This window comes from Papio anubis, unplaced genomic scaffold (assembly GCF_008728515.1).
Source record: "Papio anubis isolate 15944 unplaced genomic scaffold, Panubis1.0 scaffold137, whole genome shotgun sequence".
Taxonomy (NCBI): domain Eukaryota; kingdom Metazoa; phylum Chordata; class Mammalia; order Primates; family Cercopithecidae; genus Papio; species Papio anubis.
In genome coordinates, this window is record NW_022161325.1 from 77,686 (window position 1) to 101,704 (window position 24,019).

The window sequence follows — 24,019 nt, forward strand, 5'->3', positions numbered from 1 at the left end:
TTTTTCTGCCCCAGAGGGCTTCACGAAGAGGTGAGGGGCCTTCCGCCAAGACAGAGGACCTTTCCTTTGGAGGTCCTGTGTACTCCTCTCCATTGTTGATGGGCATCTTCTGTCTGAAGGGCTGCTGGGCTTCTTGCCACCACCAGGGCTTCCATCTGATCCCTGGTTTACATGGCTTTCTGTTGAGCAAAAAAACTCACACTCATCCTGCCTCCAACAAGACAAAGGCGATTCATTCACAGGAGCTGCTGCCCAGCTGACAGATGTTTTGGCCTTCTGGTCCTGAATCCAGACATGCTGCTGACCCCAAAGGTGAAAGGCTCTGTTACCCATTCTCATCCCCCATTGGCCAGTTCCTACCCAGGATCATCCAAGAATTTTGACATTTGTCTTTCCTCCTCTACTTCTGCCTCCACAGCTCTTGTGGCTCTTAGAACTGTTTCCACTGTGGCCTTTGGTCAGGACAGCTAGAGAATGGAAAAGATGGGCCATGTGATCAGGGCTGCTTTGCCACAGCTGCTCAAATTCTGCGTTTGCAGACCTAACTGTGCCTTTGCAAAGAAAAGGCCATGAGGAGTGTTTTCATGCAGTTCCCCCCACACAGAATGAGCACCCTCAGCGAGAAGTTCCTTTACAGGAATTTAATGGCATCTGAAAAAACAAGTGCCACCTTTCTGGCTTATCCTAGCTTCGATGCTCAGCAATCTTCTACTCACTTGTTGACAGCCCAGCAGGGGAGATAAGACCTTTGCTAACACCCTCATTTTTAGAGTGTAGGGGAGCACCCAACCAAATGGTGGTTGAGTCCAGAGGAGGGAATATTGACCTCCCACTGGACACTCATTGAAGGTTCTACAGAGGAGGTGACATTTGAGCTGAGCCAAGAGGAGAGGTAGGATTTCGCTGGGCAGAAATGGGGATGGGAGTACTGTCATTCATGCAGTTACATTTGTTTGAAAGCAAGAGAATGCACAGCCAATCTGAGCAACAGGAAGAGTGAAACGGCAACCGGTAGGCAGGACCAAACCATTGTCAGTATGCTTCTGCAGCGTGTCTATCAGCTCCCCTCAGAGTCCTGAGCCACCAGGGAGTACTGACCCCAGTTTGAGTAAAACTCTTATTTAGATGATTTTCTTCATAGAAATCCATTAAAAGGATTTTGAGGAGGAAGTGACTCCTAAGGAGTCTTTAAAAGAGAAGGCAAATCCATGATCTCAATTTCTTGTCTAGGCTCTGTGGAGTCTTTCAACATTTTTCTACACAGTTTTACTGGGTTCTACGCTTATGACCTAAGCTACAACTAACAAGAGGGCTGCACGTAGCCTATGAGCTTCTCATTGAGAGATAAGACTCTCAATAAATCACTTTGGTGCATTTCAACGGCTTTCATAGGAGAGATCATCTCTGGGGCAGATGGTTGGGTGTGATAGAGGTTTGAGTCACCTGTAGGAGAATTGAGTGAAACTGACCCCTTGTTCCCCAATCAGTTGGCAAGGCCTAGAGTTTCAAAAAGACCACAAAGGGCCTGCTCCTCCCACCATGCCTGCCAGGCCTGGAGCTCCGGAACCCCCTGTGCCAGCAGCCTGAATGCAGCATGTGAGCAGTACCACCAGCAGCTCCTCCTCCAACCCTATACTGGGAACCAGCAGCTCCTGCTGCCTTTGCCTCCTACAGCAAACACGCTTGCCCCCAAATTACACCCCCGTTCTATGCCTTTCTTATTGTATCAAATGCTTGGGGATCCCTATTCATGCAAACTATTTAGTTTAAAAATATATGGTTATGAGGACATTCCTCAAAGAAAATTGTAACCCACAGAGGCATAAAACAGTGGTAGGCCCCAAACTGAATTTGGACACCAATATTATTGGAGGCCAGCAAAGTGTTTTTGGAGAAACAGCAGGAAGGAAAAAGAGGTGAACAGAAGTGAATAGGAGGCTAAGAAAGGGAACTACCTTTCCAGGGAAGACAATGGAACCAGTTCACAGGGTGGTGGGGAAGCTGTCAGAAGGGAAGTCAGATCCAAAGGGGACTGCCACATTGAGCATTAAACAGGTATTTCGCTGGGGCTTGGAATGATCATAGGAAAAGGGCCTTTGAGGCAACCTACTGGGGGCAGACAGAAGCTGGAGAGACCAGCTGAAAGAACAGCTATATGAAGAAATCTCCAGAAGGCAGGTTTCTCATACTGGACTTGGCTATGTTGCCTCCTCTCTCTGATATCCTGAGATTCTTTGTTCTCTGTGGCTGTTCTTGCCCCTCAAAGGCAGACACTCAGCATAAAACTGAGATAGCACAAAGCTTCCTTTCCAAGTTAGATCAACTTAGCCTTTCTGGTCCTGACTTGACAGAGGCAGGCTTCATCTCATTTTGGATGCAGGGGCTACACCTCCAAGACCAAGGCTTCTTCCGCCAAGGCAGGTACATAAAAAGTGAAGTAGAAAATGAATGCTCTTCCCCTCCCAAGGGGTCTTAGGATTGGAGGCCAGAGCCCTGCATACTGACCCCTATTTGGGCTGACCCCCTGCATGCCTTCCTTCCCTTCTTTTTCTGGCCATCCAACACATGCTAGTGCTCTCTCTGGCCTAAGTCTTCTGCTCTTCATCCTTTGATTGACTAGACCTGATTTATCTGTCAGCTTCTATTTTAACAAATATCACTGGTTGCTTTGTCTTTGCAAGGCTAGGTTTATTGCTGGCTAAATTCAGCCCACTGGGAATGATTAGAATCCTGGGAAAACACTGGTTATGCTGGGATTTAAAAACAAAAGTCCAAAGCATGTGGTGCCACCAAAGATAAAACAAAACTTACTTTTGAAATTTGCACAAATATTATAAAAGTTAAGATTTTGGTAATTATTTCCCTGTCAGAGAAAAAAAATTCACAAGATTCCCTCTGTAACCTCCACAAAATGTAGAGCTGCAATTCTAAAATAGCAACAGTGGGGGAAAAAAACCAGGTACAATAAAGTATAGGCTTCTTAACCTACCCCTTTATCACCCAGTTACCCCTTCTTGATCATTTTTGGGAGGTTCTCATCAAGTACCTCACTGTCATGTTCTTGCCATCTAATGCCACCTTCAGTCTTTTTCTTCACCTCTACCTGCCCTCATACTCTTCAAAGTATGTGTCCATTCTCACTCTGCTGACAGGCATGAGCTAGTCAATAATCTGGAACTATTGCAAATTCAACTGAGCAGTCCTGGACATATTCACTTTTGGGGGTTTCTCCATCTGCTATTCTCCTGTGAAGGAGCATTATTCCCCTGAGGGAATTCGCTGACCAAGAGGACTTGCCTAGTTCCAAAGGTGTGTCATTGGCTCCACCTGGGAATCACAGACTCATAGAATCATAGGGCTGAGAGTTGGTTTAACTGCCCTCAGAGGGCACTTGTCAAATCCAAGTCTGAGTTCTCAACTTTTAGCTAATTCAAAACAGCGGCCTATTTTCATCAGGGCAATGGTAGGCAAGATGTTAAAGCAGGCAAAGAGTGATCCTTGGTGTCCTCTTACTAGGGAAGGTGGTCAGGGTCTCCTTGGCCTTTTACCCTTCCCTGGCTTTCCCCCCTCTCCACCGCCCTCACAGATCACAGCCTCAGACTGAAGGTGTCTGCTCTGTAACTAGCACCACCTCCAGGCTCTGCCTGTGGAAAGTCCCCTGCCATCTTTCGAGGTCCAGCTCAAATGCGACCTCCTCTAGCAGGCCTTCTTTGATGTCCAGCCCGTATCTTTCTCTCTTCTGAAGTCCTACAACCCTTGAAATTGCCCTGGGTTGAAATTGTACTCGGCACTTTTTGCCAGTAGACAGTAAGCTCCTCAAGGGCAGGATCCATGTCTGATTCATCTCTGAGTCCCTTGCAGAGCAATGCCCCATAAACCCTCAAGGAGGTTTGCAGGCATGGTTTGGGGAGGAGTAGGCTGTGAGGAGCTCAGCCCGGGAGTCTGCTTCTTCCTGAGGCTGGTAATTTCCCTTCCCTCTTGGTCTCACTCCCAACCCTGAAGGACCTCTCTCTTTCACGGTCCTCAGCCAACTGTCACTGGGGGACAGAATCCTTTGGAAGGCTTCAGCTGTTAACAGTTTAGAATGTTGCTGTTCCCAGGAACCTTTGCACTGAACAGTGGAGATGGGGTGGGCAGGTGTGGAGGGGTGAAAGAGGTGAGGGTGAGCATCTTTACTCCCCAGTGACCTGCACTCTGATGAGAGAATTTAGGCAGGACCGGCTGGGCCAGGAAGGCCTTTTGAGGGTGAGAGAGCTGGTTCTTGACACCCTTCCAATCATAGCCCCTTAGTACTCTGAGCTGCTTTTCCTCTCCTTCTGCCTATAAAAAAAAAGAGAGAGAGAGATGTCCTGGCATGTGCTAGTCCTTAAATAAGTAGTAAGTAGTATTGTCATCACTATAAAGAATGAAAACAACAGAAAATGTGAAAATATACATAGCCCAGCCTAAACACACGAGTGCTTGGAGGATGCCAAGTAGGAGATGTAGGTGGGTTTTTTTTAGGCAGAGCTTCTGAAAGGCAGTGTCCATCGGGGTTTTGAAGCATCTGCCTTCTTGGTGGAAAAAAATGTCTGAGCAAATACAAGGAAGTGAAAACCAGCAGGTATACACAAGAATAGCTAATAACTGAAATGATGGTCCCTCTAAGGGGCGGATAAGAGCTGATGAGATGTCAGGAGGCAGTGAGAGGGCAGAGAGGAGCCAAGCTGAGGGGACACTTGACAACCAATTCACCTTTGGCTGCAATTGCACGTGTCCATGTGTCAGTAAGAGGAAATGTCTTCTAGGAGCCTGAAAATCCCAGGCTGAGGATGATACATGGGACCTCATCCAGAGCAACAAGTATAAAGCAAGAGGCAAGGTGCAGGATGCAGCGGGGTGTTCAAATGCAGAGGGGAGGGCAGTAATAGTGGTGATAATAGTGGTTTCAGCCTTTCCATGCTCACCAATTGCAGCAAAAAAGTTCAGAAAGATAAGACCACAGAGAAAAATGGAGGATCAGGCAGGAGGAAGTCATTAGAAACAACTGTGCTCTCAGGGCAATTTCGTTTAAAATATTGACATTGTATTTAGTATTTTGCTAGTGATTTCAAAAATTAACATTTTTATCGTTTTTCTAGGTTGGGAGGTGTACTGAGGGCTTGACAAATATTGAGTTGAAGTTCTGTCCTGGCCCCACTCCCTGGTGCTAAATTTGCACAAGTGGTGCCCCTTATCTTGGAGCTGTTGTGGAAACCATTGCTTCCACCCCACTCATCTCTTTTTAGCCCCTCGCTAGTCAGTAGATCTTGCCAAATTAAGTCCTCTTTACATAGCTTGTGCTTCCCCCTACAGTGTCACTAAGATAATAAGTGAGTGTTATTATCTCACTTATTATATAATAAGGGAGCCCGCAATGCTTTCCAGAGATAAAGCTCTCTCCCTATTTTTTTCCAACCCAAGCCCACTCCCATGTCAAGTTAACTATGGTTTTCAGTGGATGGTAAGATCATGGGAAATGTTTATTTCCTTTAAGCTTTCTGCATTTTCCAAATATTAATTCCATAGCTAACTTTGTTTTAAAGAAAGAAAAGTAGGTTGCAGATTACTGGAGTTTATTGAAGTTATTCTTAGAAAGTCTTCTGAGAAAATCCTCCAAAGCATGAAATTCCCAGTGACTTGACCCTGTCTCTGTGTCTCTTTCAAGAGAAAATCCTCAGTCTAATATGCAAGGTTTTTAATTTAGTTTTTTAAAAGATGCATGACAAGAAACTCCACAAGGTGAGCTTTAGAAATGCATTTCTAAATAGAACATTTGCCATCCATCCCCCAAGTAACTGTGTCTCTTCCTTTTTTTTTTTTTTTTTTTTTTTTGAGACAGGGTTTCACTCTTGTCACCCAGGCTGGAGTGCAGTGGCGCGATCTCGGCTCACTGCAACCTCTGCCTCCCAGGTTCAAGCGATTCTCCTGCCTCAGCCTCCTGGGCATCTGGGATTACAGGCACCTGCCACCACGCCCAGCTAATTTTTGTATTTTTAGTAGAAACAGGGTTTCACCATATTGGCCAGGCTAGTCTCAAACTCCTGACATCAAGTGATCCGCCCACCTCGGCCTCCCAAAGTGCTGGGATCACAGGCATGATCCATTGTACCCGGCCGTGTCTCTTCCTTTCAATGTAGGATGTCACTCATGAGCATCAATTCTTCACTGCATTAAGGAATGTGTGATTTTGGAAAGTGCCTGAGTATAGAATTGTGAGGGCATGGCCTATGTCTTAGGCCTTGGAGAAACTCAGCTAGCAGAGAAGAATGGAGAAAGTGCTCATAAGGTTATGATTGTCTCAAAACCAAATGCAGATAATATGACCTTGAGCTGTGAAGCACAAGGTGCCACAGAGACAGGGTTGTGGGATGATGGCAGTGACAGACAGAGACACAGAGCTTTGGGCCTAGTGAGACCCTGAGCAGAGAAGCCAGCTGGTACCATGAGATAATAAATTTGCGTGTGTGTTTTTGTTTGTTTTGAGACCGGAGTCTTGCTCTGTCGTCCAGGATGAAGTATGATGGTGAGATCTCGGCTCACTGCAAACTCTGCCTCTTGTGTTCAAGCAATTCTCCTGCCTCAGCCTCCCGAGTAGCTGGGACTACAGGCATGCATCACCACACTGGGCTAATTTTTGTATTTTTAGTAGAGATGGGGTTTCACTATGTTGGCCAGGCTGGTCTCGAACTCCTGACCTCAGGTGATCTGCCCACCTTGCCCTCCCAAAGTGCTGGGATTACAAGCATGAGCCACTGCGCCCCACCTTGTATTGCTTTAAATTAATAAGCTTTGGTAATGACATAGCAACAGAAAACTAATACAGTGAGTGAAGAGGGAAGTAAATGTTGAGGACCGAAAGGATGCTACATCTAGGGTTCTAGGAGAAGCTGGGAAGCAAAAAAGCATCGTGGCTGGCTGGAGTCATTCCACCAAAGGTGTTGAAATACAGTCAAGCGAAGAAAACCTGCTCTCCTCCTTAGGAGAGCAGCACTTGAATCCCCCTGGCAGGGATGAAAACCAAAGTCTCCTTTGCGAGAGAAGTGCTCAGGTGACTGGTTCCGGCTATGGCTCCATGACTGCTACCCAAGGAAAGCTTGGTAGGGAGAGTGGAATCAAGACAGAGGTGAGGTGTACACACTCAGGTGCACACAAGCGCTGCCATTTTGTTGTGCATTCCCAGTTCTTTCAGAATATTGGAGAAAAAAAGCACAGTTTATTTTTCCTCCAAAAGAGCCAATATTTGGGTTTTCTTTCTTCTTTTTTACATTTTTGGAAGGGTCACAGCAGTTTAAAAAAAAAAAACTGGTGAATCATTTTAATGTTTGAATAATTTAAAAGGGTTCAGAGGGACTATTTCTTTAATGTTGGAAATAATTGGAAGTTATATAATTTGCACAGGAAGAACAAATAGCTTTAAAAAAAACCCTTTATCTCCTTTTCTTGCACCATCTCAAGGGCCCTAAATCCCCACTGGAGACATTTTTAATGACAGAGTTATCTTTATGAAATTGCAAAGTTCTAGCAAATTGAATAATAGAATATTAAGTACCTATTCTGTAAGAAAAGCATGGCAGTGTGCCATGATGATGTCTACAACACAGAAGCAAATTACAGACATAGAAAGACAATTAACAATACAGGATAATTGTACCTGGCACGAGGAGTCCAGACAATCAAAAGTGGAATTGCTAAGGAGGAGGGAAATTATCTAGAGTCAAGGCAACCAGACTTAAGCCCTTCTTGGAAGGAAGGATGACTGTCCATCAGTGGTGAGAAATGAGAAGAAGAGAACTCAAAAGGCACGGGTAAAGCTGGGAAGATCAGAAGGGTCTAGACATATTGATGCACCAATAATAAGTAAACCAGATAATAGTAAACCAGAGATAATAAGTAAACCAGGTGGTATTCGCAACAGGAAGTAGGGGAGATGTTTGGAAAAGCAATCAATGGTGGAAGTTTTGATCGCTGAGTCTAGACCTTTCCAATCTGCAATGGAAACCACTGAAGGCTTTTGGAGCCAACAAAAGCAAATGTGCCATGAAGATCCATGGTTAGTAGTGTTTGGTTTTGTTTGGATTGGTGGCAGAGAACCTGGTGAGAGTTTATGGCACTGATGAGGACCCAGCCAGGGCAGTGGCAGTGGAAAGGAGAGGAGAAGGTGGCATTCAAAATACAATATATAGAAAAATCAAAAGGACATGATGCCACTCGAGAAAATCTATTGATGTCACAAAGCTTCAAAGGTTTGGGCTGGGACCTTGCTTCTTTGAGGGGGGATAAGTGGTCTCAGGCAATCTTCTTTCTCTTTGCAGAAGAATATAATTTTGGTGTGCTTACTCTAACATTCTTACAGAATTAGCTCATGACTAATTAAGAGTGTCAGAGATTTAAAAAATTAGTCATGTCTGGCACAGAGCATGGTAATGGTGTGAAAGAGCTGCCTGGAGCAAGTATGAGACAACTTTTAAAGATGCTCTTTGGGTGCAGGTGGGTGCCAAAAGGTGCTGCTCGAGCCCTGAGATTCCATGGGCTTCCATATATCATCATCTTTGGTTCCCAGCTAAGCTGTCAGCTTCTGGGTTTGCCTCAATTTCCTTCTCATGGAAATAGGGCCTCAAAACAGGAGCACCCTGAGAAATGTGTGTGATTAGCCCTAATGCCAGTCTCATCTTCCCCCACCCAACCACTTGACATTGTTCTTGCCTCCTCTCTGCAGCAGTTGTGAAACTGAGCCATCAACTGCTGCCTTGTGCCTGGAGATCAGTAAAATGAAGAACATGGAGACACTAAAGGTAAGAGCTAACATTTATTGAGCATCTACAGTATACCAAGCCCTCTTTTTTCTAGAAACAAACGAACACAAAGTTCTTGGAACAGTGCCTGGCACAGTTGGGCTCCATCAAGTTTCATTTCCTTTCTCCATGCTATTAAATGAGAAAGAGGGCATGAGGAGGTGGGAGGAAAGGAGCCAGAAAGGGAAGGTAGGAGACTGGCAAGAAGAAGCCCTGGCGGCTCTGAGATGCAACATGCAGGTTCCCCCAACCCTCCTGGAGTAGGAGGAGAAGCTGCCCCTCACTGACCACTCAGGAAGGAGAGAAGCCTCCCATGTCAATGCCCCCAGCTCTCGTCTGGGTCACAGCCAGCAATGAGGACAGGTGGGAGAGTAGAAGGGATGACTCTTCTCCCCTGGGCTGCCTCTGATCCCCACCAAGTCTGTCCTCTGTACCCAACTTACCCTCCTGGTCAGAGGAAAATGTCCTGGGAAATAATCCCTGCCTTCCCTTGTTTTTTCTTCCTTTGTTTCATAATTAGTTTCTGCACCATTTTAGCTTTTTTTAAAGAAGGGAAAAAGCACTAGATTGAATTATACTCCAGGGAGATATAGGTCTAAAGAATCTGGGATCTGGCTTCCAAGTGGGCATCTTCCTCTCTCGTGAGCCCCCAGACTCTGCTGTCGGTGGTAAGGTCTCCTTTCCCCACACTCCTTCCCAGTATGGCTCACATGTCACTTAGAAGACTGCTGGGGCTCTAGTGGTATGAAGAGGTACATATTCAGACCCCAAAGTCTTAAAGAGGCTGGTGCAGTAGGTAAACTAGATAAACAGAACCCACACTCAGGAGACCTGGATTCTAGTCTACAGTTTGCCAGCTAATAGCTTGAGAAAAATCACAACACTTCAGAGTCTCGGTCTCCTCGTATACCACACAGGAAACACACTTATCACACAGACCTGCTGGATTGCTGTAAGGGTGGTAAGATAACTCATGCACAGGGTACCCTTGTTGGTGCATGGCATCTACTTGTGCTACCTAAATGGCTGAAGCCTGATGCTTCCCTCCCACCTTTACCTCCTTTCCCAGATCCAATGCTCTGGCATTACATCAATGCAGAAAGAGAAGGTAAGTGCTTTCAAAGAGAAAAGGCAGCAGAGGTGGGCTGGGGGAGTGTTATGGACTGAGTGTGTTCCCCCACAGTTCACATATTGAAATCAAATCCCCAGTGTGATGGTATTAGGTGGTGGGGCCTTTTGAGGTGATTAGGTCATGAATCACCTTGAATCCATGAATTGGATTGGTGCCTCTATAAGAAGACGTACCAGACGACTTTTTAGCTCTCTTTCCACTATGTGAGAATACAGCAAAAGTTGGCAGAGACCCTCGCCAGAACCTGTCTCTGCTAGCACCCTGATCTCAGATTTCTAGCCTCCAGAACGATGAGAAATAAATGTTTGTTGGTTAAGCTACCCAGTCTATGGTAATTTGTTATAGTGATTTGAACTAAGACAAAGATATGGTTAATCTGCTTTATGAAGGATTATCTCCTTGGCAGATGGCCCCCATCTCCCCCACTCTTTATTTTTAAATATCAGATTCAACCTACTAAAGGTGCTAACTGAACACTCTCTATTGTCTTCACTTCCCTTTTGAGTTCTGGAGCCCTAAACCAGACTGTGTTCTCCAAGTCTATGTTTAGTAGGCAAGAAGACTGTTACAAACAGGTAATCTAGGCATTTGTAGAGTTCACAAAACAAAAGGAGCATTTTTATATACTGTTTTTTAATATACAGTGCTTTGCTATTGGTTCCCCTCAGAGGAGAGAAGTAATGATAGAAGTTTCTAGAAAGGCAAAGCTCCAGAATCAGGCTAGAAATTGCTCTCTGACAATATTTTGTGGTTCTGGGACCCACAAGATGTCTTGGGAAAGAAGCTTTCAAGCTTGGATCCTAAATTTTTACTGCAAATCCCTTTATTCCACTGGCCCATGAGCTCATTGAGGGTGGGCACTATGTCTTCGTGATTTTTGTGTCTCCAGGATATAGCATATGGTGGGCACCCACTACTTCTTTGTTGAATGAGCATTGTTTCACGTGTCTACCCAAATCAGGTAGAAAACTTGGAGCCATAGACTCCTGGGACCTGCCACCACCAGGCCAGGGAATATAGGATTCCCAAATACAGGTTCTATTTTCGGATTCCGTCCTTGAAAGTCCTGGGGATGCACTAACCAAAAAAGATGAATTCCAAGTGTGTTGCTCAACTTCTAGTTCCAACCAAATGGAAGGCATGCATTGCACACTATCTCCCTCATGATTACAACCAAACACTCTTAACAAAATACAAAAAAAAAAAATGAACCGAGGTCTCTGAAAAGTCCTCTAAAAGCAGCAAGATTGCAAAAAGAAGGCAAAATTTGCTGAATGACCAATATGGTGAATTTCCTGGAATTTGTTTTCTCCTGGCTTTGACCCAAGGGTGAGCTGAAACATGAGACCTCCCAGCAGTCATGGACAGCAACAATGCCAAGAAATGGCCCATCTTTCTGGATAGATAATCTAGAAAAGGGGCCCCTGCCAGACAGAAAGCGTGGGGAAAATCTTTGTCTTTTTTTCTCTCTCAGCTCAGCCCCACAGTCAGATGCAGCCCCCAAACTGCACCGCCACCACCTTGGCAGCAGCTTGAGCACTAAAATCTCGAGAGAAAACCTGTCCCTCTGGGTAGAGAAATTCAGAAAAGGGGTCCCCGTTAATATCAAGAGTGTCGGGAGAGTCCTCACTTTTTTACTCTTGCACTTTGCTCTAAGGTCTGGCCAAGTTGAATGAAGGTTTGTGGTATCATCAGCGGCTCCAGCTCTGAGAGAAATCTATCCTTCTAGCTAGAGGACCAGGAAAAGGAACTGGTCCTTTTCCTGCAAGAGAGAAATCTTGCAGAGGAAAGAGCGGGAGAAAGGGACTTCATGTAGGAGCCAACACAAGTCCTGAGCTCACCCCCAAGACGTGCACGTGTGGAACACAAACAGCTTAACAAAGGCTTTGAAAAGTGAGCTGACATTGAGACCACTGCCTACAGGAGTAATGAGACAGAACTTGCTGTTGAACTTAACGGGGTTGATTGCCTGCTAAAACAAAACAAAACTCAACATGTTTTATGATTTTAACAGGACCCAGAGTCTCATAATGTACTACATGAAATGTCCAGGATACAATTTAAAACTACCCAATGTGATAAGGACCAGGAAAACATGACCAGTTCTCGAGGGAAAAGATAAGACAATATTGGAATTAGAGAAAAAAAAACAAAAAAAACTCCAAAGCATCTATTATAATCATCCTATGTGACATAAAGGTGAATGCTCTTACAATGAATGGAAACATAGAAATTCTCAGTCAAGCAATAGAAACTATATAAAAGAAGCACCAAATGGCAATATTAGAACTGAGAATCACAATATCTGAAATTCACTGGATGAGGTGAGCCCAATAGCAGAATGCAAATGACAGAGGCAGTATCAGTAGACTAGAAGGTAGATCAACAGAAATGATCCAATCTGAAAGATAGGAAAGTGTTTGGAAAATAATGAATAAAGCTTCAGGGATCTGTGGGACAATACCAGATGGTCTAATGTTCATGTCATTGGAATCCTTAAAGGCAAGGAGAAAGAGATGGTTACAGAAAAAAAGTTTGAAAAAACAATGGCTGAAAACTTCCCAGATTTGACAACTGACATAAATTTAAGATTCAAGCAGCTCCTTAAACCTTTAACAGGATCAACGTAAACAGAACTGAACATCTCACAACTCCTTACCTTCCTACTCGCCAGTGCCCTCCTCCTCACTTATCTGGACTCTGAAAGCATCTGAGCTTTTGACCCTGAGGTAAGGGAAGGGGCACATGAATAGGAGTCAGACCTCTGGTGATTTTAACCCTGGCTCACTGACATGTGTGAGAGCTGGAGAAAACCAGTCCTTCTGCCTGGGCCTCAGTTCCTCACCTGAAAAAAATCTCAGGGTTGAACTAGACAGTCTTCTAAGTCCCTTCAGCTCTAAAATACCACCCTTTATCAACTCCTATGTGAACTTTTTCTGTTCAAAAATGATATTATGTATCAAACCCTAATGCTATGAAACAAAAAACTACTTTTCTTCCAAGAGTCTTTCAATCCTTATAATGGTGCAAGTGACTGAAATGAAGATGGTTACAAAACAGAACCAAAAATGGAGTTTCATAGCAACCGGAATGGAAGTCAGCTTTCCCAGCAGCTTCCGGCGGAGCCCTGCAAGCACCATGGGAAGCCTGGAATGCATTGGAAAGGACAGGAAGCTCTGTAGAAAACTTTTCAATTTCAATAAATGCATTTCCAATTTCATCATGTTTTCCAGATGCTAAGGCACAGAATATAATGCCCCTATTGCCTTGGACTCTGAGTTTGGCATCCAGTCTGTCAGACTGTTAACTCACCCACATGTGTAAACACGTTAACAAGCACCGTTTGCATAGCATTTTACAGTTTACAGAGCAGCTCCCATGCCTTACATCATTTCATCCTCCCAGCCTCTGAGGTTGCAATCATCTGTTTCCTCAGAAGAAACAGTTTGAGAGAAGTGGACGTTTTCCTGCAGACCATCCAGCCCTAGCTTGTCTGGCTTCCAAATTTGTCCTCTTTCCCATCACCAAGAACCAGAGTCCTGGGTAATGCCCGAGCCATGCTGTGAGCACCAGTCATTGGGCCAGGGGCTGATTGTCTCACATTTGCAGAACAGGCTGGAGAAGATTCAGATCTTCTCAGCTCATTTCTCCAGACAGAAGTACAGTGCTGAGAGCTGGCTCCAAAACTCTTCTGTCCCGCTTCCATTCCCTCCTTTGCCCTGAGGCAGATGGCTTGGCTTGGAGAGGCTCTCTGGTGTTAGACACAGCAAGTTTTTCATTCCCACACCCCACATACGATGGCTCTTTTGAAAATATCTTTCCTCCCCTCCCTCCAGCTGCTTGTGAAGGTGCAGGGCTTTAACTCAAGCAGACTTGGGGATGGATGGGACTCCTTCAGGTTTCACCATTGATTGGCCTTGAAGAGCTTTGCGGCTTGGCCCCCACTTGCTCTCCTCTCTGCCAAGGCGTTGCGATTCCCTCCCACTCTTGCACCTTCATGTGGCCCCCACTCTGCCCTGGTGTGCTGGAGGTCATTCTCCCCTCCCTTCATGAGCCATTTTCAGCTCATTTTTTGGCATATTGTCTCTTCATTTTCAAGAAAAAATACAAAGTAGTCTCTGTGAGTGTGATGATTCTGAGTCATTGCATGCTGTCATCATTCCAGAACAAAAAGATGTCAAAAGGTGGGTGGGTTCATTTCATCTGCAAGGGAATAGGCCTTCTCTTCTTTGTTTTATTTTCTTCTTTGTTTTCTTCTCTTCTTTGTTTTACCCTTGATGACTCATTTAACCTGAATCAAAGCTGAGTAGTCTTGGCCTTCAAATAGGAGGCTGGGGTTGGGGGGAGCAGAGTGGAGGCACCACTTAAACTGGGGCCATAGGCCTGAACCTTAGGAGCCATGTTCTTATGGCATGGAGCCTGCAGAAGGGGCTGAGAAAATAGAGAGGTAGCATGTGGAGCCCTTGCTCATGTCTGGACCTCAGTTTTCCCGTCTATAAAAAACTCAAGGCCAGGCACAGTGGCTCACGCCTGTAATCCCAGCACTTTGGGAGGCTGAGGCGGGGTGATCACTTGAGGTCAGGAGTTCAAGACCAGCCTGGCCAACATGGTGAAATCCTGTCTCTACTAAAAATACAAAAATTAGCTAGGCATGGTGGCGGGTACCTATAATCCCAGTTACTCAGGAGACTGAGGCAGGAGAATCACTTGAACCCAGGAGGCAGAGGTTGCAGTGAGCCAACATCATACCACTGCACTCCAGCCTGGGCGACAGAGTGAGACTCTATCTCAAAACAAACAAACGAAAAACCTCAAAAGGATCACACAAGAGCAGGTTGGGAAAGGGCTGTGGTGTGTGGTCTCAGTATAAATATTTCCCTGACTCACTGTGCTTTTCTACCTAGGAATTGGAACCTTGATTCAAGAAAGGAGGTTCAACCCTCACCTGGCTTAGGAACCTGGACAGATGGAGAGAACAGGCTTTGCTGTCAGACAGACTTAGGTTTGGGTACTCCCTCTGCTGCTTCCTGGCTGTGTGACCCTAGAATACCCAACTTCTCTGAGTCTCGGTTTTGAGAGGTTGAATAAATTATTCTAGGGTTACACAGCCAGGAAGGAGCAGCGGGAGTACCAAACCTAAGTCTTCCATGGCCTTGGATTCACGTAGTCTCCCTGATGGGTTTGCAGGCCTCACTCACCAGTGCAGCCTGCAAGGCAGGACTCTGCTGGAGCCTAGAAGTAGTGAAGCAACACCCTGGGATGGCAGCTCTCAATATGGGGACTGGACCACAGCAGGAGGCCTATGAGAATGAAAGTATTGATTTTGAGAAAGAGGGACTTTTTGTCTTTGTCGTGGTGGAAGCCACTGTCTATGAGGGTCTCAGGCAGGCTGGGCTGTTTAGTGATCCACTGACCCCTTAAGGTTCCTACACAGGTGGCCCGGGGGTCCATGAAGAGCTCTGTGCCATTCTGGGAGAGTGATGAAATTCGTCTCTGTAATCCCTCCTTTCAATAAGAGTTTTAGTAGCACCCCCTGGAGAATCAGCTCTTTGGGAGTCTCCCAAGAAAACCATGACCAAGTCATGCTAAACAAATCACACACTGTTCTGCCTTAGAACTCTAACTTGCATCATTGTTTAGCCTGGAATGTCCTCTCTACCCACCAAAATCCTACCCATATCTGAGACCAGCTCCAATTCTAACTCTTCCAGAAAGTCCTTCAAAACCTCTGTAGCCCACAGCGATTTTTCCTTGCTCAAAATACATGGTCATGCCGCCATTTTCTTCCCGGAGTAAGGCTATTGTTTTTGTTTGTTATCCTCTGTCTTTGTTTCTTCATAAATGTTGGTTTCCTCCATTTTCCTCATTTCCTACTTCCAACCCAGTCACCAAACCTGTTGGTTGTAGCTCTTAAAGTAGTCTCAAATTCCTCAACCTCTCTGCACCTCTCTGGGCTGTTTCCTGGTTCAAGCCACCATCCCAGCAACAGCTCCTAATTGACCTCTCTGAATCCAGTCCTGCTTGCTTTCATCTACTCTATATCCTGAGGCCAGAGGACTCTAACATACAAATCTGCTGCTTCAAGTCCTTTATCTCACTGGCCTTGAGATAACACAGAAACTCTCCAACAGGCTTTCAAAGTCCTTCACTTACGGGCCCCTGCCTACCTTTCTGGTGTTTCTCAACATTCCCCACCTTTACCACCACCATCACCCAGGCCTGCCGCAGTCTGGTCAGAAGGTTATGCGTGCTCCTGCACATTCTCTCCACGGGGAATACACTTCCTTCCCACTTGCCACACCCCTCTCGGCGCATGCTTAGCTTACACATACTCAGTCTTCAGGTCTCCACTGTAATGATATCTCACCCACTCGGACTTGCCACGCCATCCCAGTCTACACCCAAAGTAATCACTGCAATCTTCATTCCATTTTGTAATTGCATCACTGCAATCTTCATTCCATCACTGCAATCTTCCCATCACAGCAATCTTCATTCCATTTTGTAGTTGCCTGTTTACTTGCCTCTATCCCTCACTAGACTACAAGCAATTTTAGAGCAAGAACCATATCTGCACAGTTTACTGTTGTATACCCAGTTACATGGTTCTTGCTCTAAACCCAGTGCCAGGCTCAGTGTCTGCTGCTAGTAGAGGCTCAATAAATAATTCTTGAATAAATGGATGAAAAGTAGAATGAACCTATACATCCAGGCCCTCAAGGGCAGTGACCATTCCTCTTGCTTCCCTGGATCTCCCTTCAGTGCCTAATTCAGGGCCCTGCAGATTCTGGGTGCCAAGGAAAGGAAGTGATTGTTTGTTCTTAGCAAAAAAGCCTTGTTATTTTAATAGCATGCTCCTCTATTTCTTCATGTTTCCCTCTCTTCAGATGGAAAGTTTTTGAACTACGTACTGGCAGGAATGTGGCTGACAACACGGTGACCTGGATCTGCCTCCAGGGGTGCTGGCAGAGCAGGGCCCTCATGCAGGGTTAGGAGATGCATGGAATTCAAGGCCTCCGAGTGACAGTTAGCAGAACCCGAATGGGCTGCTCATCGAGGAAACAGCCCTGATGGAGTCCAGGAACTCAAGTTCCAGTTCTGGTTCCTTCGCCATTCAGCTGTGCCATCATAGGCACATCACTTAGCCTCACTGGAGTTCAGTTTCCTCAGTAGCAAAATGTGGTAAGGCAAGGGGAAGAACCAATAATTTATCTTCACTTACAACTCTGAGTTATTATTCTATGAAAAAAGTATGTTGGCTGAGCACGGTGGCTCATGTCTGTAATCCCAGCACTTTGGGAGTCTAAGGAGAATTGCTTGAGCCAGGCGTTTAAGACCAGCCTGGGCAACATAGCGAGACTCTGCCTCTACAAAAAAGAAAAAAGAAAAAATATGTCACCATATTTCTACTAGAGGTGAAGAAAAATTGGGCTGTTTTCAACCTAAAAGTCAGGACAATTAACTTACCTAAAATGAGTGAAGTGTTTTGTAATAATAATCTCATGTATTAGATAAGACTTTAAACTTCTTAGTGAGTTTTTATATTTTTTATGCTTTCAGTAACTGCGGCAGAGGCAACTGTATGGGTTGCCAATATCTGTTCTCCCAGCCACCCCTATCAATTTTATTAGAAATGGCAATATGGCCAGGCATGGTGGCTCACCCCTGTAATCCCAACTCTTTGGAAGGCCAAAGGTGGGTACATTGCCCGAGCCCAGGAGTTGGAGAGCAGCCTGGGCAACATAGGGAGACCCCTGTCTCAAAAAAAAGAAAAAGAGAGAAAGAAGGAAGGAAGGGCAATATGTGCAGTTAAAAACTATATTCCCCAGCCTCTCTTGCAGCTAGATATGACCATGTGACTAAATTGTAGCCAAAAAGTTATAAGCAGAAGTGTCATGTGCAGCATTTAGGAAGCCTCCCTCAAGGAAGAGAATACATGCTTTGCCCTCTTCATCTTCTGCTGGCTGAATGAGAATAAGATGTCTGAAACCCAGGCAGCCATATGGGACTATGGGGTAAGGTGCCAAGAGTGCTGGTGTGGCAAGACAGAGGGAGCATGGGTCCCCAACAAAAGGAGCAACCTTCCCAGTCCTGGGCTATCCTCCTTTTAGGATCCTTTGGCATAATCACTTTTTCTTTTCTTTTCTTTTTTTTTTTTTTTTTTGAGACAGAGTCTCGCTCTGTCACCCAGGCTGGATTGCAGTGGCACGATCTCAGCTCGCTGCAAGCTCTGCCTCCTGGGTTCATGACATTCTCCTGCCTCAGCCTCCCGAGTAGCTGGGACTACAGGTGCCTGCCACCACGCCCGGCTAATTTTTTTTTTTTTTTGTATTTTTAGTAGAGACGGGGCTTCACCATGTTAGCCAGGATGGTCTCGATCTCCTGACCACGTGATCCGCCCGCCTCAGCCTCCCAAAGTGCTGGGATTACAGGCATAAGCCACCGCACCTGGCAAGAGAAAAATCACTTCTAACTTGCTAAATAACTATTGTGTTTGTTTTCCTGTCCCAAACCTAATCCTAACTGAGAAAACAATGATCTGCTTTATGCAAGCCCCTGTGCTAGATGCTGCAGGGGATGCAAATGTATATGGGCTTTAGATACACAGAGACTTGGGCAAGAGCATTCACCCCTACACAGAATGCAAGAACATTCTGTGTAGGGGTGAAAGAAGTGCCCAGAAGAGTTTGATATGGCAGAACAATGTGGGCATGAAGAGATGTGGTGAGGGAGTATGATGGAAGGCTCTTGAATGCCAGGCTAATGAGGCTGGAGTTCATCCTGTGACAGAGCAGATAATCTTGTTCCAATGTACAAATGAAGAAGCCCAGACCTCAATAGGTTGAAGGACTTGTCCAAGGTCACCCAGCCAGGGAGTGGCAGAGCCCATCTCAATTCTCCTGACCCTTGGTCCAGTGCTATCCTTCAATTTTGTGCTCTTTGAGAGAATCTGGGGCAGACAGAGTAGGAATAAAGGTGTCACACTTTGACACAGCCAGAGAACAGAACTATATCTCCCCACCCCCATCACACCCCAACAGGTTCAAGAGGGGGTTTTGGGGGTTGCTACAAGTCTAGGATCTGGACCTATCCTTAACTCAGAGCCCACTCCATGGGCCTCCTGTGTAGCTCCCCTCACAAGGCTATCACAGCTGTGGTGCTATCCCACTATGGAATAAGTATCAATGTGTCTAGCACAGTGCTGGGTGCTTTATGTACATAGTCTAATTTACTGCCCTCAGCAGTCTAAAAAAATTAAAAATATATTTATTTTATAGGTGAAGATGCAGAAACTGAATATCTAAGAAATGAAGCCACCTACTCAAAGCCACTCAGTTGATAGCAAAGTGGAGATGCAAAGCCATGTTTGTTCAACTCCAAAGACAAGTTCCATCAACCACATTCTAACATCTTCCTGATCCCTGCCAAAGCATAGAACTGTCCCTACTCAGACTCCAAGAACTTACCTGATTTGATGGGCTGACCAGTGCCAGGGACCTCCTGTCAGGTTCCAGCTGGTCACGTTCTACCTGGAGCCAGGAGCCAGTTTCCCCTCCAGCAATCACATCACTCATGCCCTGCCCATGACCCCACATGGATCAGGGATCTCCTGGACAGGGGGCAGGCCCCCGCCTTCTGTGACCTCAATCTTCCTGGGACTCTTAGTCTTGGTTGGTCATGGGGCAGGGGTGTCAGAGTTTTCCCAATCTAGTTTCTAGAGTTCACAGATTCCAGAGGGCTGTTTCCTGGGATCAAGGACACTTTGTTTTGTGTGTCCTGACTGTGGCTGTCATGGTTAGAATGCATTAATTATGAATCGAGCTGACATTCTTTCAGGAAACAACTGGTCGTTAGAACAGAATCTTCTCTCATTACCAGCATTTGGAAAGTTGAGTTTCATTTTGTCAGTCATTCAATGTGCATCTTTCCAATAATGTGGTATGTCCAGCGTTCCAGCATGAACCACATATTTCCCCAAGCTGACCATACAGCTTTCTTCTGGAACTTTCACAGGAAACACCCTGAGATGTAGCCTGCAGAGCTGAAGGCGACAGATGAACCTCAGCCCCTCTGCATTCATTGCACAACTATGAGGGGACAAGCAGTTTGCCCTCAGTTGCCATCAGCCCACATGATTCCTGTCTGGCACAGCCTCCCTTCCCATTGGCCAAACTCTCACCATTCCTTTTCAGGCTCCGCCTAAGTGTCTCACCCCTACACCCTTTCCCTAAATCAGGCTGAAGTTGGAATGTGTTCACCCAATTTTATTATAACTAAATATATTCAGCTTGACCTAAGCTTTAGCAGATTTTAATAGTTATTAATGGAATATTCATCTATTTCCCTATACATACTGTAATCAACATTCCCATTCTCAAATGCACTAAAGTATCTGAAGATCAGACACTTTAAGTAATTTAAATTTATGACAAAGTTTTCTGAAGATATAAGCAGATCCTGTTAGATACAGATGCACTGTAGCATGATGAAATTCTTACAAACACTTTCATGCACTGTAGCATGATGAAAATATCTGACCAGAGCCTGTCACTGTACCTTGTAGACATTCTTACAAATAGCTCTTATCTAATCCTCATAATCCATCACCCGTCACCCACAGGTGACAGTTAAACCATTGGATCCACATGATTACTGAAGGCTTGCTTCTTCATTGGCTGCAGGAATCTCATGAAAATCATGTCTTCATATATAGCAAAACTTTGGGCTTATGCATCCTTCTAGGAAGAATAAGCAGTTAATGGGCATGACAGGCCTTTGAACCCTATGTAACCCTGCACGTGTGCAAGCTGCTCTTTTAAGTGGACAACAAAAGACAGTGGCAGAAGTCAGGCTGGGCTCCAGACCCAGCTCTACCTTAATAGTCAGGTGATCTCTATCAGGTCATTTGTATTCTCTGAACCTCAGGTTTCTTGTCTGTCCGTGGAAATTATAATAATGCCTGCCCTACTGTGAAGTTCAGATGAGCTCATGGATGTGAACACCTTTTGTGGGTTACAGAGCAACACTTGAATGCCAGCCATCCTTTGTTAACGTACATTAACTCTTAGTTCCTACAACACTAGGAGGTAGATATCATCCCCTCTTTTCACAGATGTGGAGACTCCAATGAGTAGACCCTTGAGGAGCTGACCTTCCAGCTCAGATCTCCCCATCCAATGCTCTTCCCCTCTGTGCCCAGGCACCATCCTTGGCTCCCATCCCTGCTCACAGCTGCATCATGTGCATACTGTGAGCATCACATCATACAGTCTTACCTTAAATCTGGGGTCCAATCAGTTGTCAAGAGCCACACACTGGGAAGAGGGAGATCAAGGAAAACCAGCCAAGCTCCTCCCAATATAAGGATGTTTGCCAAGTTCCAGGGAGCTCCTGCTACCCCCAGGCCTGGGTGAAGTAAGCACTGGATAGAACAGACAGGATACAATGGCATTGCCCTGAGAAGGCTTTTCATCTGGCTGAGGCAAGGACTCAGAGACACAGGTAAGCAACAGTCAAGCACAAAACAGCACATGGGGCTGGGCGCAGTGGCTCACACCTGTAATCCCAGCACTTTGGGAGGCTGAGGCGGGTGAATCCCGAGGTCAAGAGATCGAGACCATCCTGGCTAACACGGTGAAACCCCGTCTCTACTAAAAATACAAAAAATTAGCCAGGCGTGGTGGCGGGTGCCCATAGTCCCAGCTGCTTGGGAGACTGAGGCAGTAGAATGGCATGAACCTGGGAGGCAGAGATTGCAGTGAGCCAAGATCGCGCCACTGCACTCCAGCCTGGGCAACAGAGTGAGACTCTGTCTCAAAAAAAAAAAAAAAAAAACAGCACATGGTTAGGTGCCAGGTGACTGGGGAGGCCACAGGGACATTCCAGGTGCTCCATGTAAAGACACCGGCAACTTCTTAAGCTCCTGTGGCCCCAAGAGGCCCAAAAGCTGCCTCAATCTGGGAAGATACCAAATCTGCATCATCTCTCCTCTTTCCTTAACCCCACTTCTCAGGTCCTCCTCTCAGCCCTGTTCCTCCTGTCCCCAAAACTTTGCCTTATTATCTTCCCCTCTAACCCAGTGCTGTCCATGGAGATAGAATGTAAGCCATGTAAGTAATCTTAGATTGTGTAACACACAGATTAAAAAGAGAAACAGGTGAAATTAATCTTAATAATATATTTAATTCAACCCAGTATATTCTAATGAAATTATTTCATCATGTAATCAATATTTTTAAAATGATTGAGAATTGTACATTCTTCACATCAAGCCTTCAAAACCTAGTGTGTGTCTTATCCTTAGAGCACATCTCAATTCAGACCAGCCACACTCCAGTGCTCGAGAGCCACCTGCGGCTCGTGGCCTGTACAGTGCAGCTGGAACCCAATGGGTGCGTTCTCTCTTCCCTGTGCCTTCAACCCATTCCTGTCTCCCTACTCCAGCCAGCTTACTCCAGGACCTTGCTGTCTCTTGCCCACATCCAAGCTATAGCCTTTGAACTAGACCTGTTCTTCCCAACCACCCTGCACACTGCTGGCCAAGATCCCCATAGAAGTCATCTGTGACCCACCAGTGCCTCTCCATTGCACATGGAATTCAGGCTCTTCACAATCATCACTGATGGACCCTGTGAGCACCTTTCCCCATCCACTCACCATGCCCCTAGACCCCCCATGACTGCCTACCGTTGGCAGAGGGAGCCCACCACACTTTCCTTCCCAGCCTCTGCTCACTCTTCTCCCTCTGCCACAATCCAATTTCCCTCATGATGCCCTGCCCAGTTGCCACCTTCTCCAGGAGCTCCTTCCCCATCTTTCGATTTGAAATCACTTGTGCCATCCTTAGAGTCCTCAAACCAGTTCATCCACCCCCTTTGGCTCTAATTTCGTCTGCATATCTAGGGGTAGATTATCTCTGAGTTCTTTAAGAAAAGACCTTCTAACTTGATCATATCTCTCTCTGTCTTGTAGGTGATTTTTAAGGTCCCACTTGTGTCCCTCATTGGTCTACAGGCTCCATGAAGTCAGGTATCAAACATTTCCATTGCTATATTCTCCAGGCCTAATCTGGATCCTCCCAGGGCGGCTCTTCAGTGAACGTGTACTGAACTGAACAGACATTCACAGAGCAGATGGACAGCACTAGGGACTCATCCTCTGGCCCCAGAGGCCCATGAAAGAATATCCAGGCAGGCTGGACTACGCTGGGAAGGGGGAGGCCTGGACTCTCATCGACAGGGAGGGGCCCCAAAAGGAAGAGAAACCCATCAACATCCTGTGAACTAAATGGAAAGAAATGCTGTTTAGGAAAAAAAAAACATGATAAATAAAATTCCTGAGAGCAGCTGCTAAGCCAGGGAGCACCACACTCATCCCCTTCTGCAAGAGAATGAAAAGATGGAGCTACAGCTCCCGTCCCACATCTGCATCTGGTGTGGCCTTCCCGCCACGGGCCAGGGGTCAGACCTGGTTCCACAGGCAAAGGGGCTGCTTAGGCTGGGCTTGAAATAGGCTGAGTGGAAACCTGCGCGCCCCTGCCTGCCTCCCTGTACATGGAAAGGAGCTTTCAGTGAGTATGGAGATTTCTGCCTTTGTCAGAGGAAGGCGTCCTCATCACAAGGCAGGGCAGGTGTCTGTGCCCAAGAGCTGAGCAGAGAACAAGCAGCCAGCGGAGGCTTTCGCTTGAACCGTGCAACCCTTACCTGATTGGGAAGCGCAAGTGACAATTAATAGTGAGTCACTTTATGTAAATGCCTCTCTCTTTTTGTATGCTATATTTAGAGAAACAAACTGCTTTGGCATTTAGAGATAAATTTTATGTAAGAGTTTGTTGCTGATGCTGCTGTTACTGTTCATCACCCAGATAATAAAAGCAAACTAGAAATACTCAAATGCCAGTACCACCTCCAAATATATCCTAGGCCCCTTTCAGTCATCACATTCTTAATTTTTAGGAAGAGCCCTTGTCATAATCTGATGCTTGACAAAATGCTCTCTATCCTTGCATCACCCCCACTCCCCGCTTCCCCACTATGACTTTGCAAGTGCATTTGACTGTAACAACCTTAGGGGA

The 24,019-nt window shown here is 45.8% G+C and overlaps 1 protein-coding gene and 1 long non-coding RNA gene across 3 annotated transcripts in view; one reads left to right on the forward strand and one right to left on the reverse strand.

Annotated features, from left to right (window-relative positions):
* The window catches only part of LOC116272610 (aromatase-like), an 80,500-nt gene extending 76,614 nt beyond the window's left edge, over window positions 1-3,886 (reverse strand). The window contains exon 1 of the mRNA XM_031661361.1: window positions 3,047-3,886. The gene's annotated coding sequence lies outside the window, so the exon portion shown is untranslated. The remainder of the gene's footprint in view (window positions 1-3,046) is intronic.
* Window positions 3,887-4,123: 237 nt separating this feature from the next.
* LOC116272611 lies at window positions 4,124-23,838 on the forward strand. Of its 2 annotated transcripts, none has more exons than XR_004181255.1 (5): window positions 4,124-4,245; window positions 8,738-8,813; window positions 16,833-17,127; window positions 19,224-21,447; window positions 22,918-23,838. It is a non-coding gene; the product is annotated as an uncharacterized LOC116272611 (long non-coding RNA). The 2 variants fall into 2 exon arrangements; XR_004181256.1 differs by having other exon boundaries at window positions 23,007-23,838.
* The last annotated feature ends 181 nt before the right edge of the window (window positions 23,839-24,019 follow it).